Source organism: Ranitomeya imitator, chromosome 3, assembly GCF_032444005.1.
Source record: "Ranitomeya imitator isolate aRanImi1 chromosome 3, aRanImi1.pri, whole genome shotgun sequence".
Lineage (NCBI taxonomy): Eukaryota > Metazoa > Chordata > Amphibia > Anura > Dendrobatidae > Ranitomeya > Ranitomeya imitator.
This window is the reverse complement of record NC_091284.1, coordinates 758,683,346-758,697,997: the sequence shown is the minus strand read 5'-3', so window position 1 is coordinate 758,697,997 and position 14,652 is coordinate 758,683,346. Positions and strand designations below refer to the sequence as shown.

General features: G+C 42.7%; 1 protein-coding gene across 1 annotated transcript in view; it reads left to right on the top strand.

The window, feature by feature from the left end:
• The window catches only part of RXFP2 (relaxin family peptide receptor 2), a 513,675-nt gene that overhangs the window by 347,273 nt on the left and 151,750 nt on the right, over positions 1 to 14,652 (top strand). The gene's annotated exons all lie outside the window — the stretch shown is intronic.

Below are 14,652 nucleotides of genomic sequence, written 5' to 3'. Positions count from 1 at the left end.
GCTCTTATGTCATCAGTAAACACAAGTGACCCAGTGCCATTGAAAGCCATGCATGCCCATGCCATCACGTTGCCTCCACCATGTTTTACAGAGGATGTGGTGTGCCTTGGATCATGTGCCGTTCCCTTTCTTCTCCAAACTTTTTTCTTCCCATCATTCTGGTACAGGTTGATCTTTGTCTCATCTGTCCATAGAATACTTTTCCAGAACTGAGCTGGCTTCTTGAGGTGTTTTTCTGCAAATTTAACTCTGGCCTGTCTATTTTTGGTATTGATGAATGGTTTGCATCTAGATGTGAACCCTTTGTATTTACTGTCATGGAGTCTTCTCTTTACTGTTGACTTAAAGACAGATACACCTACTTCACTGAGAGTGTTCTGGACTTCAGTTGATGTTGTGAACGGGTTCTTCTTCACCAAATTAAGTATGCGGCGATCATCCACCACTGTTGTCATCCGTGGACGCCCAGGCCTTTTTGAGTTCCCAAGATCACCAGTCAATTCCTTTTTTCTCAGAATGTACCCAACTGTTGATTTTGCTACTCCAAGCATGTCTGCTATCTCTCTGATGGATTTTTTCTTTTTTTTCAGCCTCAGGATGCTCTGCTTCACCTCAATTGAGAGTTCCTTTGACCGCATGTTGTCTGCTCACAGCAACAGCTTCCAAATGCAAAACCACACACCTGGAATCCACCCCTGACCTTTTAACTACTTCATTGATTACAGGTTAACGAGGGAGACGCCTTCAGAGTTAATTGCAGCCCTTAGAGTCCATTGTCCAATTACTTTTGGTCCCTTGAAAAAGAGGACGCTATGCATTACAGAGCTATGATTCCTAAACCCTTTCTCAGATTTGGATGTGGAAACTATCATATTGCAGCTGGGAGTGTGCACTTTCAGCCCATATTATATATATAATTGTATTTCTGAACATGTTTTTGTAAACAGCTAAAATAACAAAACTTGTGTCACTGTCCAAATATTTCTGGCCCTAACTGTATATAGGATTAGATGACATACAGGTATATACTATATACAGGGGAGATGACATACAGCAGGTATATACTATATACAGGAGATGACATACAGGTGTATACTATATATAAGGGAGATGACAAACATGTATATACTGAGGTGAAAATGAGAGGTGTGAGGTGAAAATGAAAAGGTGTGATTGCAAAATGAGAGGAGTGAGGGAAAATAGTGGAGTGATCGGAAAATGACAGATGTGAGGTCGAAATGACAAGTGTTAGGGGGGAATGAGAGGAGTGAGGGAGAAAATGAGAGGTGTGAGGGAGAAAATGAGAGATGTGAGGGGGAAAATGAAAGATGTGATTGGGAAAATGAGAGGCATGATGGGAAAATAAGAGAAGTGAGGTGCTATAACTAACCACAGATATTTACTATGCCCAGGCAACGCCGGGCTCTTCAGCTAGTTATTACTAAAGTTCACATTTATTTTTTTTCTATACTGTATATGTATATGATATATTATATAGATAAGACATTGACTTTTCAAATATAATGTTACTCAGGGGTGGGCATAACAGTGGTGCAACTTGTGCAAATGTCTTATCCCAAAATTCAATATTATGTTAAAGTAGCAGTTATTTCAGAGCTGGAGTAGTGCTACTAATGTAAATTCCCTGACCCTAGTGTTATACTTACCAGTCGCTGTCTTCAGCTCTTCCCGGCACCGCTCCAGCCCCGCGCTGCCATCTCGTGACCTCAATTTCTGCTTGACTACAAGTCTCTTTTTGCTCTCATAAACTTATTTTGAGTTGTGCCTAAGATCGCTCTAGCAAACACGAGTGACCCGACACGTCACAACCTGCAGAAGACCGACATGCCTGGCGCTGGGAACAGATGAAGACGGTAACTGATAAATATAAGACTAAGGGAAAGGAACCTAGTTTAATAGCATCACTACAGTGCTGCAATAAAAAAAAAAGCTGGAGTGGTGCTCTACTTTGGTGCTTTAATTTTACTAGATCAAGAAACCATTACAATATTTAAATATGTTTCAAATCTGAAAAATTTTCTTGTGTCCAGGATGATGTCATGATGTTCCCTGAATTTTATCTCAAGCCCTTGTAGAATGTCCTCTTAACTTAGTGAAAGTGGTCACAAATGCTCATTCCCTCTTCCTGAAAATGGTCTCAGTCCATTGACCATCATCATGCCACTATTCACATGGCGGCACGCAGGAAGGAGCTTCTGGACTGTTTTGGAGTGAAAACTAAATTGCGGGTTCTAACAACACGAAAAGGGGTCTGAATCGAAACACCACTGCAGATTTCACAATAAACATACTTTATAAAGTTTATATGTGAAACATCCAAACAATACCGTATATTGCTAGACAACCCTTTTAATAATTAATAGTGGGGTCTGTGCCTTAAAACAGTTTAAAGAAGCAAAAGGAACTTCAAAGATATCTTTTTATTTATTCCAAGAAATATTCTAATTAATTTCCTATCTCTATCCATAAATCTTAGTTTCATAGGTTAGTAGGTTACATAAAATATCACTCTATCCTTCTGAACCTTGACTTCACCTTAAGATTAGAACAAATAATTGTACGTATTATGCTACAATTACACATTGCTGAAAGAATGGAAAGTTGTATATTATCTATGTTCATCAGCAGTAAGGGTGAAAATTATTTTTATGTCAAAAATATGATTTGGGATTCTGATGGGGGTTTTCTATGTCACGGGCGTCAATCCATAGAGGCAGCCGATGCAGCCGCGAGTCGGGAGATTGTGGGCCTCCTCTGGGTCCTGTGATTCGGGAGGTGGAGTGCCCCCTCTGGGGCCTGTGAGTCGGGAGGTGGAGTGCCCCCTCTGGGGCCTGTGAGTCGGGAAGTTGTGTGCCCCCTCTGGGGCCTGTGAGTCGGGAGGTGGAGTGCCCCCTCTGGGGCCTGTGAGTCGGGAGGTGGAGTGCCCCCTCTGGGGCCTGTGAGTCGGGAGGTGGTGACCCTCTCCGGGACCTGTGAGTCATGACATGGTGGGACCCCTCACACTGTCATTATAATTTCAGATGAATCCGCATCCTCAAAACAAGATACCATTGAATAGAATGGTGGCCACCATTCAGTCTATACCTGTGAGTCTGAAACTGTGCACTGCAGGTGTAGTGACATCACTACCTCGCGCCTGCAGTGCAGAGCCTCAGTACTCACACTGCACACACTGGAGCAGCACGCCAGAGGAGCAGGGCAAGATGAGTAGTGCTTTTTTATGTCTGTAATTGTGGAGGAATAGGAGATGGCAGGGAACAGAGCTGGAGTGACAAAAGTTTCAGATCTACAATAGCTCTTCAGCCACATTTTTGCATAATGGAGGAATAGGCTGGCCATGTTACGGTAACGGTATAGCCGGACTTTTCATTGAAGGAGCTACATCCACATACACATAGTTTGGGATGTAAAATCCTGCTGACAGATTCCCTGTCAGAAAAGCTCTTTTATATTCTTTGACCGTGCACAAAGCAAGCTCCATGAAGACATGTTTTGATGAAGCTAGAGTACATGAATTTGAGTGGCCCAACACATTTGGGATGAATTGGAATTCTGTTTGAGAGACAAACTTTTCTCAGTACCTGACCCAACAAATGATCTTATCGCTGAATGGACACAAATTCCCAGAGGCACACTCCAAAACTTGAGAAAAATGGAGGCTATTTATAGCTTACAAAGGGTCTCAACTCCATATAACACCATTGGTCTGGGAATTGAATGTCCTTATACAGATCAAGTAAAGTTACCTTGACTGAGATAATCACAGCACCAAAAACTGTGATTCAAAATCTCACTTGATATTCAATCTCTTTTGCAATGTTAAGTGGGATAAACTTCTGTAACAAATTATCAAGATGGTTCGTTTTGACTCATGGCAACATTTGGTACGTCGGTAGGTGTGATGGTTGGGTATCCCAATGCTTTTGCCAAATGACAGTATATTGTATTTATTTATTATAAAAAAAATGTTATTCATAGCAAAGATTTATGGAAACAAGTATAACTTATTTTTCATTAGTAGAACTTTTTAGAGTGATAAAAAAGAAAAGATTAAAAGATAAATCCATATGCAGTACAATTCTAAAAGCAAAGTAAAGCACTTGGACATTTACCAGTAATCATTTTCAAAGTTTCTTCAAGATCAAGCATTTGCCTTTTTAATGGGAGAAATTGCTGCATTTGTGTATCACATAAAACATTATAGGAAACAAACAGTATATAGCTAAAAGAACAAATCAAATCCATATTTCATGGTGACCTTGGCTTCGTATAATAAGTGTAGGTAAAAGAAAGCAATGATGTCCTTTCAAGCTTCAATAAGAAAAACACAGCAAACAATTACAACCTTCACAAACAACATCAGTTCAGTGGCAAAATTAAAGAACAATACGGGAATTAATGCCTTTATCTTTACACTTCTATGTACAAATAAAACATATAATCTATTAAACATCAAAACGAGCAAGAAAATAGACCAAAGACTCCATCCTCTAAGTTCTGTAATTGCTTAAAAATAAAAAAGGAAAAAAAAAACATATCTACGCAAGCAGCAAGAAGTCATCACCTAGCTATTTACAATGGTAAAAATTAAGGAAAGTGCTTACCCCAGATTTTGCATGATTTGTGACTTTTTATACACTACATCAAGAAACATCTCTTATTTGCATCATTTTTGCCACTTTTGCTCATTCTTCAAAGATATGAGAGAAGTTGACATGCACAGAGCTCCAGATGCCATACATCCCATGATAAATGATAAAATTGTGGGCATGTACAGATGATTCTCACAAATTTAGAATATCATCAAAAAGTTAAAGGGGTTGTCCACTACTTTCAGTTAACCCCCCAATGTATCCCCCCGGGGCCCCTAATGAATTTTATAAATACCTTCTGTTGCCGTTTTCACCTGTGAGTGGCGCTATGGCGGCGGCTGAGTCCGGGTCGCGTGACCCCCAGGCTGCAGCCACCGCTGATTTCCGCTGACGTCACATCAATTTCCAGACTCTGGAAATTGACGTGACATCAGCAGCAGGCGTGACCCGGCCTCCACAGTCAGCTGTCACTCAAGAGTGACTGGGCTGTGGGCAGGGCTGGGGGCTGCCTGCGGGGCCTTGCTAGGGGTGGGCAGGGCTGTGCTGGGGGCGGGCGGGGCTGGAGTCTGCTGGCCGGCCGCGCTCATGTGCTGAGATGTGCGGCCGGTGCGGTGGTGGCGGTAGCGGCAGCGGCGGGGGTGGGGGTCTGTGCGGTGAATCTGCCATTGGTGGATCTGCTGGCAGTGGGGGTTCTGCGTGGTGAGTCTGCGGAAGGTGCTGGGGTGTGCGGGTGGGGGGTCTGCAGGGCTGTGCAGTGGGGTCATTGGTGTGTGTCTGTGTGCAGGCATCATCCGATGGGACTACAAGTCTCATCAGGCTCTGCCTGCTACAGTGACAGTGAGTGACACATTAGCCAATGATGGGACAGTATTAGTCCCATCATCCGGCTAATGTGTTGAATGTAAAAAAAAATACAGACATATACAGTACATACATACAACATACATTACACACATACAGTACATGCACCATACACCATGCGACATGTGCCATGTGACATGCACCATGCAACATGCGCCATGCGACATGCACCATGCGACATGTGACATGCACAATGCACCATGCGACATGTGACATGCACCATGCGACATGTGACATGCACCATGCTCCATGCGACATGTGACATGCACCATGCAACATGCGCCATGCACCATGCGACATGTGACATGCACAATGCACCATGCGACATACTCCATGCACCATGCTACATGTGACATGCACCATGCGACATGCGCCATGTGACATGCGGCATGCGCCATGTGACATGCACCATGCGACAAGCACCATGCAACATGTGACATGCACCATGCGTCATGTGACATGCACCATGCGACATGCACAATGTGACATGCACCATGCGACATGCACCATGTACCATGTGACGTGCACCATGCGACGTGACATGCGCCATGCGACATACACTATGCGACATACACCATGCGACATATGACTTGCACCATGCGACATGCGCCATGCAACATGTGACATCTGACATGCGACATGCACCATGCAACATGCGCCATGCACCATGCGACATACAACATGTGACATGCACCATGCTACATGCAAAATGCAACATACGACATGTGACATGCACCATGTGACATGCAACATACAACATGCACCATGCCACATACAGTACATACATACAGTGCATACATGCAACATACATATAGACATACAGTACATATAACAGAGTACATACTCACCATCACTTGTCACTTTGTTTCCCGAAGCCAGTGTCAACTGTAAAAAATATTAAAATAACAAACAAACACTATACTCCCTGATCAGCAGAAATCCAATTAAAATGAGTGTTCCTCGACGATCTCCCATGGAGAGCAGCAGCATCAGCTGATGCGACCACTCTCCAGGGACTCCAGGAATACAATTATGGAAGGTTTCCTTCCACAATGTATTCCCCACAATATATTCCTACACCCCTGTGAGAAAATAGTCCCTAGTCTCACTTCTGGCACTGCTGTGTGAGAAAGTTCCTACACAGCACCCTGAACTGAGGTAACCTCAGTTATACACTGCAGGAGCCATTGTCTCCTGTCAGTGTGTCACTGGAGGGCCTATAGAGCAGTGACATCACCCGATGTCACTGTTCTATAGGGGAGATCGTCGTGGGACACTCGTTATTAATTGGACTATGGCGGACAGGTAGAATACGGTTTATTAATTTTAATTTTTAGCAGGCGATCGAGTATGGTAAGTATGGTTAAACTAAGAATTTTAAAATAATTTTTTCTGGCTGTGTCTTTTTTTTAACTCTTTCACTGCTATAGGATTAATCATATCATCATATTGACGCCTCTCTATTATTAACCTGGCTTACTGTCACCTTATAATAGCAAGGTGACATTAACCCCTTATTACCCCATATCCCACCGCTACTCGGGAGTGGGAAGAGAGGGGCTAAGTGCTGGAATTGGCGCATCTCACAGATGCGCCATTTCTGGGGCAGCTGTGGACTGGTATTTGCAGCCAGGGGGGCCAATATCCCCTCTCTAGGCTATGAATATCAGTCTGCAGCTGTCTGCGTAGCCTTTCTGGCTATAAAATATAGGGGGACCCCACGTAATTTTTTTGGGGGGTCCCCCTATTTTAATAGCCAGTAAAGGCTAGGCAGACAGCTGCAGGCTGATATTCATAGCCTCAGAGGGGCCATGGGTATTACCCCCTTCCCAGGCTATAAATATTGGCCCCCGGCCGTCAGCTTTCCCCCTCTGGTGCAGAAAATTGCGCGGGAGCCCACGCTGTTTTTGTTTTTCATTTTTTTTAAACTGAAACATATTGTTCATTAACCTCTTTCTGCCAGCTGACGGAATAGTACCGCTTCGGCGGTGAGCCCACTTCAAAGCCGCAACATGTCAGCTGTTTTCAATACAACAAAATAAACTTACGTGATCGCTAAACGGCGTAGCGAGAAAAAAAAATCAAAAGCCAAAATTATGTTTTTTTGGTCACCGCGACATTGCATTAAAATGTAATAACGGGCGATCAAAAGAACGTATCTGCACAAACGTGGTATCATTAAAAAATTCAGCTCGGCATGCAAAAAATTAGCCCTCACCCGACCCAATATCTCTGAAAATATAGACGCTACCCGTATCAGAAAATGGCACAATTATTTTATTTTTTTTAGTTTGGAATTTTTTTTCACCACTTGGATAAAAAATAACCTAGACATGTTTGGTGTCTATGAACTCATAATGACCTGGAGAATCATAATGGCAGCTGCGTTTTTGATGCGTTTTTTCACGGTTTTTGCGTGGTTTTGATACAGGTTTTTGTGCGGTTTTGATGCAGTTTTTGGTGCGGTTTTTATGTCGTTTTTGGTGTGGTTTTCATGAAGTTTTCATGCGTTTTTGTTGCAGTTTTTGCTGCGGTTTTGATGCAGTTTTGATGCGTTTTTGGTGCATTTTTGCGCGGTTTTGATGAATTTTTAAATTTGTTTTTGGTGCGGTTTTTGGGCGGTTTTTATGCGTTTTTGTATGCATTTTTGAAAGCTAAATAAAGATGTATTATTGAACAAAAAAAATGATTTGTGATGTCATTATTGTCCAGCCTCCTCTTTTACATTTGTCCAACCCACACTCAATTACACACACAGATAGACAGATAGATGATAGATGAAATGGATAGACAGATCTACATATAGATAGATCTATAGATGCATACATCTATCTATTCATATATCTATCTATAGATATATCTGGTTAGATATATCTATTGATAGATGTATGGATAGTGTAGGGTGTGTGTCCACTGTCCGGATTACATCTGAATTAGCTGCAAATTGGATGCTGCGTACTTGTAGTCCCATCAGATGATGCCTGCACACACACCCCAAAAGACACCCCGCACAGTCCCGCACACACTCGAACAGTCCCGCACACACCTGAACAGTCCCGCACACACCCGAACAGTCCCGCACAGCACCGCACACACCCAAACAGCCAGGCACACACCCACACAGGTCCGCACACACCCAATCAGTCCCGCACATACCCAAACAGCCCCGCACACACCCAAACAGTCCTGCACACACCCGCACACATCCGAACAGCCCGCAGACCCAGCACACACCTGAACAGTACCGCACAGCGCCATACACATCCGAACAGCCCGCAGACCCCGCCCGCACACACCTGAACAGTCCCGCACACATCCGAACAGCCCACAGGCCCCGCCCGCACACACACATACACGCACACAGTCACCGCCCACACACTTCCCTCCTCCCAAACTGCAGCGTTTCTCGGACCCACATCCGCAGCAAAACTGCAGATCTTTTTTACATCTGCGGTTTTGCTGTGGATGTGCCCAACTCAATGAAAGTCTAAAGGTGCAGACACGCTGCAGTTTGGCACAAAAGAAGTGACATGCTGCGGGAAAAAAAAAGCTGCGTTTCAGTGCGGCTTTTTCCACAGCATGTGCACAACAAGTCTGCGGCTCCCATAGACTTACATTGGTTGTGCACTACACTGCGGATTTGATGCAATTCTGTGCGGCAAAAAACGCTGCGGATCTGCAATCAAATCCGCAACGTGTGCCCACAGCCTTAGCATTTAGTGAACCTAGTAAAAAAGCCAACCAAAAAACAAGTGTGGGATTGCACTTTTTTTGCAATTTCATCGCACTTTGAATTTTTTTCACATTTTCTGTTACATGACATGGTAAAACCAATGATGTCGTTCAAAAGTAGAATTTGTCCCACAAAAGATAAGCTCTCACATGGCCATATTGACCGAAAAATTATGGCTCTGGAAAGAAGGGGAGCAATAAACGAAAACAAAAAAAGCTCCAGAAGTGAAGGGATATGGACATATCTATGGAAATAGACATAGATATATAGATACATATCTATCTTATCTATCTCTAATGGAGTGTGGGTTGGACAAATGTGAAAGAGGAGGTTGGACAGAAATGACATCACAAATCATTTTGAAGATAGAGGAGGGAGAGGAGGGAGGGGTTTGGGTGTGTTTTGGAGTGGGTGTGGTGGGTTCGGGCTTAGTGGCCAGTGCAAAGCATCATGGAACTTGTAGTATTAGAGCACAATAACTCAGGAGAAAGGAAGTTGTCGATTAACCCCATGAGAGCTGGATCCAGCACTGAAGATGTGCTGCTACAGCATGATAAAAGGTAATATTGCTAAAATAAACACAGTGGATGTTTTCAGTGGCACATAATAGCAAGATTTATGAAAAAAAAAATTATTGTAATGGACAACTTCTTTAATTTATTTCAGTTCTTCAATACTAACAGTGAAACTCATATTACACAGAGTCATTACAGAGTGATCTATTTCAAGTAATTATTTATGTTAATGTTGATGATTATGGCTTACAGCCAATGAAAACCTAAAAGTCATTATCTCAGTAAATTAGAATACTTAATACACCAGCTTGAAAAATGATTTTAAAAATCTGAAATGTTGGCCTACTAAAATGTATATTCAGTAAATGCACTCAATACTTGGTCCTTTTGCATCAATTACTGCATCAATGTGTGGCATGGAGGCAATCAGCCTGTGGCACTGCTGAGGTGTTATGGAAGCCCAGGTTGATAGCAGCCTTCAGCTCATCTGCATTGTTGGGTCTGGTGTCTCATCTTCCTCTTGACAACACCCCATAAATTCTCTATGGGGTTAAGGTCAGCCAATCAAGCACAGTGATACTGTTGTTTTTAAACCAGGTATTGGTACTTTTGGCAGTGTGGACAGGTGCCAAGTCCTGCTGGAGAACTAAATTTCCATCTCCAAAAAGCTTGTCGGCAGAGGGAAGCATGAAGTGCTCTAAAATTTCCTGGTAGACTGCTGCGCTGACTTTGGTCTTGATAAAACACAGTGGACCTTCACCACCAGATGACATGGCTCCCCAAACCATCATTGATTGTGGAAACTTCACACTAGACCTCAAGTAGCTTGGATTGTGGCCTCTCCACTTTTCCTCTAAACTCTGGGACCTTGATTTCCAAATTAAATGCAAAATTTACTTTCATCTGAAATCAACACCTTGGACCACTGAGCAACAGTCCAGCTCTTTTTCTCCTTGGCCCAGGTAAGACGCTTCTAGAGTTCTCTATTGGTCATGAGGTCATGAATGGCTTGACACAAGGAATGCAACACGTGTAGCCCATGTCCTGGATACATCTGTGTGTGGTTGCTCTTGATGCCATGATTCCAGCAGCAGTCCATTATTTGTGAATCTCCCCCAAATAGCTGAGGCTATCTCGGTTGCTTGTGCACCTTTTTCTACCACACTTTTTTCTTCCACTCAACTTTCCATTAATATGCTTGAATACAGCACTCTCTGAACAGCCAGCTTATTTAGCAGTGACCTTTTGTGGCTTACCCTGCTTGTGGAGTGTGTCAATGACGGCCTTCTGGACATTTGTCAAGTCAGCGATTTTCCCCTTTTTTTTTTTTAGCATACTAAAACAGAATAAGGGACCTATTTAAACACTTAGGAAGCCTTTGCAGGTGTTGTTTGTTAATTATTCTAATTTGCTGACATAATGACTTTTGGGTTTTCATTGGCTATAAGCCATAATCATCAACATTAACAAAAATAAACACTTGAAACAGATCACTTTTGTTGTAATGACTCTATATAATATATGAGTTTCACTTTTTGCATTGAAGAACTGAAATAAATTAACTTTTTGATGATATTCTAACTTTATTAGAGCACCTGTAAGTCACCAACAGGGGAACTTAGTTGTTGACCACATACTCAGCATTCATTAGATTCAATTGTATTTTGAAGTAAGAGCTAGTTTCTTCCTAGTGGTGGCTGTGAGCAGCCAGATTATTATAATGTAAAGGATTCATCCAGTCTTTTCCAATTTATGGTGTGACATGTTGGGTGTGGATCCAGTGCGCCACTGGCCGGACTTACCCTGGAGCGCCATGGCTAAGTGGCTATCTGGTCTTCACTAGGGCCTCTGATGGGGAAGATAGGCTTGGCAGTAGGATAGTCACTAGGTGCCACTCCAGGGCAGTGCCAGGACAGCTGACCAATGGGTCAAGGCAGGGATACGAGGTACAAATGGCACAGGCAGAGACATAGTCAGACAGTCTGAGGTCGTACAGGCAGCACAGGTTCAGGATACAAAGCCGAGGTCAGAAGCGGCAAGATCAGACGGAATTGGTGGACAAGCTGGGTCGCTCACAAGAGACAAAACATGAACACAACTAGACTGGAACCTAGTAGCAATTACTGACTAGAACCAAAGCTCAGGCAAGGAGTGAAGGGAGGACCTGCTGGATATGCTAGAGAAGCTAATCTCTGCAGGACACAGCAGCAGAGTTAAATTCCTGCACAGACTGACCGTGCCTCCCTATAGCTACGTGGAGAAAGCAGAAAAATTCAGCTGTGCTGCATGAGGCAAAGTCAGAGAGACAGTCTGACATTAATGGAAGCAGAGCGGTGACTGCTGTGAGTAAGACTGTGCTGATAGGGTTACCAGCTTGACAGGTGGCCTATTGTTAGGATAGGTTCACACTACAATATAAAAAAAAATTGGTCCAATTTTTAACCAGAAAAGTGGGACAGTTTTTTTTCACTTGTGATCTGTGTGCAGTCCGTATGCAATCAGATTTTTTTTTACAGTAGCAGCTAGTAATCATTTACAGGACCATTTGCAGTTTCCTATGTTACAGAATTGCAATGTATCCATAAAAATCGGATTCCGTACTATGGAATCTGATTTTTTTTCTCACACCCATAGCCTTCAATGGATGAGTCCCAATTTCAGATTCAAATCAGAGCACACGGCAATTTTTTCACAGATAGATTATGCCAGTGAAAAAAACTGGTATTGTTCATCTGCACTGCTCTATTGAATAACTTTGGTCCGAGCGCCGTTCATTTTTTTCACGGATAGCACTCGGAACAAAAATATGGTCATCTAAATGAGCCCTTAGCACCTCTGCTCATGCCATGAAGCTCCTAGGGCGCATTTTTTGTGCTGACATTAATGCTAAAGGAGATCTAGACTCTGTGATTATGGAGTCAACCCAACCGATGACTTTTATACACAATGTGCCTCAGAATTTAATAACCCCGCTCTGTAACTGTATATGGTCAGCCAGCTCGTGGTTGAGTTGCGGTGGTTCCTAAATACTTCCAATTTTCAATAATACCACTTACATTTGATTGTGGAATATTGAGGAGGAAAGAAATTTAATCAACTTGTTGCAATAGTGAGGTATCATTACAAGACCACGCTTTCATCAGGGAGAACTTTAGAACAAGAAATTCTTTCACAAATGTTAGTAAAGACTGACGGAATGGTGAGGGGCAGGATGGCATACATTTGAGCAATGGAACTAAATGACAAATCTGACCAATTATTAAGACTTGTGCACAAGATGTTTGTCCATATAGAATACAATAGGCATCAAAATTCAGAGTTAGACCTCTGCTTATTTTCTGCTAGCAGTAAATCTATTACGAAACCGGCTAAATAAGATTAAAATAGATAAATCTCCGGGTCCGGATGGCATACACCCACGAGTACTAAGAGAACTAAGTAATGTAATAGATAAACCATTATTTCTTATTTTTAGTGACTCTATAGCGACAGGGTCTGTTCCGCAGGATTGGCGCATAGCAAATGTGGTGCCAATATTCAAAAAGGGCTCTAAAAGTGAACCTGGAAATTATAGGCCAGTAAGTCTAACCTCTATTGTTGGTAAAATATTTGAAGGGTTTCTGAGGGATGTTATTCTGGATTATCTCAATGAGAATAACTGTTTAACTCCATATCAGCATGGGTTTATGAGAAATCGCTCCTGTCAAACCAATCTAATCAGTTTTTATGAAGAGGTAAGCTATAGGCTGGACCACGGTGAGTCATTGGACGTGGTATATCTCAATTTTTCCAAAGCATTTGATACCGTGCCGCACAAGAGGTTGGTACACAAAATGAGAATGCTTGGTTTGGGGGAAAATGTGTGTAAATGGGTTAGTAACTGGCTTAGTGATAGAAAGCAGAGGGTGGTTATAAATGGTATAGTCTCTAACTGGGTCGCTGTGACCAGTGGGGTACCGCAGGGGTCGGTATTGGGACCTGTTCTCTTCAACATATTCATTAATGATCTGGTAGAAGGTTTACACAGTAAAATATCGATATTTGCAGATGATACAAAACTATGTAAAGCAGTTAATACAAGAGAAGACAGTATTCTGCTACAGATGGATCTGGATAAGTTGGAAACTTGGGCTGAAAGGTGGCAGATGAGGTTTAACAATGATAAATGTAAGGTTATACACATGGGAAGAAGGAATCAATATCACCATTACACACTGAATGGGAAACCACTGTGTAAATCTGACAGGGAGAAGGACTTGGGGATCCTAGTTAATGATAAACTTACCTGGAGCAGCCAGTGCCAGGCAGCAGCTGCCAAGGCAAACAGGATCATGGGGTGCATTAAAAGAGGTCTGGATACACATGATGAGAGCATTATACTGCCTCTGTACAAATCCCTAGTTAGACCGCACATGGAGTACTGTGTCCAGTTTTGGGCACCGGTGCTCAGGAAGGGTATAATGGAACTAGAGAGAGTACAAAGGAGGGCAACAAAATTAATAAAGGGGATGGGAGAACTACAATACCCAGATAGATTAGCGAAATTAGGATTATTTAGTCTAGAAAAAAGACGACTGAGGGGCGATCTAATAACCATGTATAAGTATATAAGGGGACAATACAAATATCTCGCTGAGGATCTGTTTATACCAAGGAAGGTGACGGGCACAAGGGGGCATAATTTGCGTCTGGAGGAGAGAAGGTTTTTCCACCAACATAGAAGAGGATTCTTTACTGTTAGGGCAGTGAGAATCTGGAATTGCTTGCCTGAGGAGGTGGTGATGGCGAACTCAGTCGAGGGGTTCAAGAGAGGCCTGGATGTCTTCCTGGAGCAGAACAATATTGTATCATACAATTAGGTTCTGTAGAAGGACGTAGATCTGGGGATTTATTATGATGGAATATAGGCTGAACTAGATGGACAAATGTC